This window comes from Marmota monax, unplaced genomic scaffold (assembly GCF_021218885.2).
Source record: "Marmota monax isolate L192 unplaced genomic scaffold, Marmota_monax_Labrador192_F-V1.1 WCK01_AAM20220418_F8-fsc00039, whole genome shotgun sequence".
NCBI lineage: Eukaryota > Metazoa > Chordata > Mammalia > Rodentia > Sciuridae > Marmota > Marmota monax.
In genome coordinates, this window is record NW_026693602.1 from 9659234 (window position 1) to 9662305 (window position 3072).

The 3072-nt window shown below is 35.4% G+C and overlaps 1 pseudogene; it reads left to right on the forward strand.

Moving 5' to 3' along the window:
- Nucleotides 1-2677: 2677 nt before the first annotated feature.
- Nucleotides 2678-2778, forward strand: LOC124103142 (U6 spliceosomal RNA; annotated as a pseudogene).
- Nucleotides 2779-3072: the final 294 nt, after the last annotated feature.

Consider the following 3072-nt stretch of genomic DNA (forward strand, 5'->3'; position numbering starts at 1 on the left):
ACAAATCATAACTATATATTTTGGGGTTGCAGTGTGATGTTTGGATATACTTATACCACGGGCAATGATGTTTGATGTCACGTAAAGGTTCTGAGACTTGACACAGTGGTACAGACTCTAGATGTAATGGGCTCCCATGAGGAGCACACGGATTCCTGCAGCCAGGCTGAGAACTAGTCTTCAGTCTTGACAAAACCAGAAGATGAGGTTTGGCCAGTGAGGCTCAATAGTCACAGAGAGTGGGGACAGATAAGGAGTTCAAGATGAATTCTCATGTGAGTGTCCAAACAGCAGGCATACTTCACCCCAAAGTACACCAACTTGCTTATAGAAGAAAAGTGTTAGTAGTTATTCTGAGTAACCTAACTTCTCCACGGGAGGACACACGTGGGAAGGTAGAGGAGCGAGGGTGGGAATTTGGGACTATCATATTCTTTCTCTCTCTCTCTTTGTTTCTTTCTCTCTTCGTTTCTTTTTTTCTCTCTCCCCCTCCTTTCTTTGTGGGAGGGTGATTAAAATTTTTATCAGTTATTTATGTACAAAAAATAAGACCTATAAATATAAATATTGTCAATATTAAGGACTCTGTATTCAATTAACTATTCAAATGTTACAAAATCCTTGCAACCTGAGAGTTTTCTCCTCTTCCCTGAGATAGTGCACCTGCTAGATCTAAAGTATATATTTTAGCCCAGTGTACACTTGAAAATGTAATAGCTCCCTGTGAATCTGTATGTGTGAATTAACATTATAATTCAGCAGAGTTTTAAAGTATCAATAATGGGAATAATATAAACTTAGCTGTTAATTTTAAAAAGTAATTTTTTGATTAGCTGGGAGCAATATACAAGAACACAAGATTTAGTTCTTTTTTTTTTTTTTTTTTTGGTACTGGAGATTGAACTCAGGGACACTTGACCACTGAGCCACATCCCCAGCCCTATTTTGTATTTTATTTAGATTCAGGTTCTCACTGCTCACTGAGTTGCTTAGTGCCTCTCTTTTGCTGAGGCTGGCTTTAAACTCGTGATCCTCCTGCCTCAGCCAGCCAAGTGGCTGGAATTATAGGAGTGCATCACTGCACATGGCTGGTTCTTTTTTTAAATCCACATTTTAAAGACTTATTTTAAATATGATTATCAAATATGATGATAGATATATATTCCCTAATTTAAAAATGATTGTATATTTAAAATTTAATAAAAATATTTTGGCTGCTGATAAATCATCACAATTGATCATGTTTTGGCTTTATATAATAGTGATTTTTTTAAAAAAAATGTTATTCACCACAAAATGTTCCATCCATACATAGCTTCTTAAACCAGACCACACTTTATAGCAAATGGCATGGTCAAGAATTTTGATATAAGCTTCCACAAAAAGTATAAGAATTCACGTTTCCATTTTGCAAAGAGTAAAAATTGAAGCAAAGAATTAGAATTTAAGCTATCTTTTAAGGGGAAGAAGTTTTAAGGAAAAAAAATATATATGTAAGTACAAACAAAAAAGACAACATAATTCAAGATGGAATATTTAGATTCAAATATAGAATTCTTATTTCTCTATTAAGATCTTTCTTCTTTTGTATTCTCATTATGTTAAAAAAGTACAGACTGTAAATTGTATGATCATACAATATTTCTTTCAAAAGTCTGCTTTTTGATTCAGCAACATATATTAATATCTGAGGGTTAAAGCTGGTGTGTCCTTAAATCTTTATGCCACCTTCTCCTATGTGCACAGATGAGTAATACAGAAGAAGATGGCTTGTGATGTCTTCAGTAAAAGGTACAGCAACACTAGATTGGTGATTTGAAAAACTTCCAATGTGTCATCCCCTGAGAAAGAGGAAAGCAGGGCCTCACCATCAGCAACTGGCCTAGAATTTTCCATGAGTGTTTGTTTGGTGCTTGAAGCTCACAGTTAGCTGTACCTTCTTATAGAATATATGAATTTGAAAAGCGCCAGAATCACACCATGCCTTCTGTTAGCATAATGAATGAAGACAAAAATAAGAATACTCTGTCATTATGAATGAACTTAGCTTAGGAAGGAATCCTGTGCAAACCACAAAGGTGACCTACCACCTCCTTCCCTTACATGGGGGACTGCTGCCTCTCTACTCACTGTAGTTTTAGCTCACCACACTCCTCCCATGATTTGGAGAAGATCTAGTAAGGCAGTCAACCATTGAATCAGCACTGATTCCTTACTGCATCCAATGCAAAGCAAAGCATCCTTTTAAAAATTTTCTTTCCCTAAGTTTCTCAGCATAAATGACTTAGCCACTTTTGAACACTTCTTATTGAACCATCCTATGTATCCCAAGAAGAGTGAGTTTCTTCAGTGCAGCAAGCTTCAAAGCACAGCCTTATTGTAGTGCAGGTTGCACTCACACACTTTGGAAATCTTTGACATTTCTTTTGATAATAATGTTTTTTTAAAAAACTATCAAATATTAAATAAGTTCACATCTAAGACATCTTTCATGTCTTTCTCTTCCCAGGCATTTAATAAAATTAAAACTATTTTTTAAGATGTAATATAACATTGGTCAGGCTTTCTCCAGAAGACTCAAGGTATTAAGATATATTAACAGAGATTTTCCCCTCTGCTTTCTCTTTCTCCTCTTGTTTGTCCATTGTGAATTTTGTTATTTAAATATATAAAAGGAGTGCTCCCCTAGGAAGCACCTACCCTAAAATTCGAATGATACAGAGAAGATTAGCATGGCTAAAGAGTAAATAAATAAATGAATATATAAAAGGAATTTCTGTCCCCTCTACAGCTGATCCACATTATTCATGGGTATCATATTTGTGAATGTGCCTACTAACTAAAATTTATTTATAAAAATTGCCAAATCAATGCAGTGGAACTTTCATAGTCATTTGGTGACATAGAAGAGCAAAAACTTTGAATCCCGAAAGGCATTCAAATGCCTTTGACCTGACTGAGGTCCAACAAGGACATGTCCAGCCCCACTGCTTCAGTTCTCCTGCTGTAAATAAATGTCCTTTTGCTCGTTTGGATAATCTATGGTTTTCTCCTTTGGTTGCTTTTTGTTGG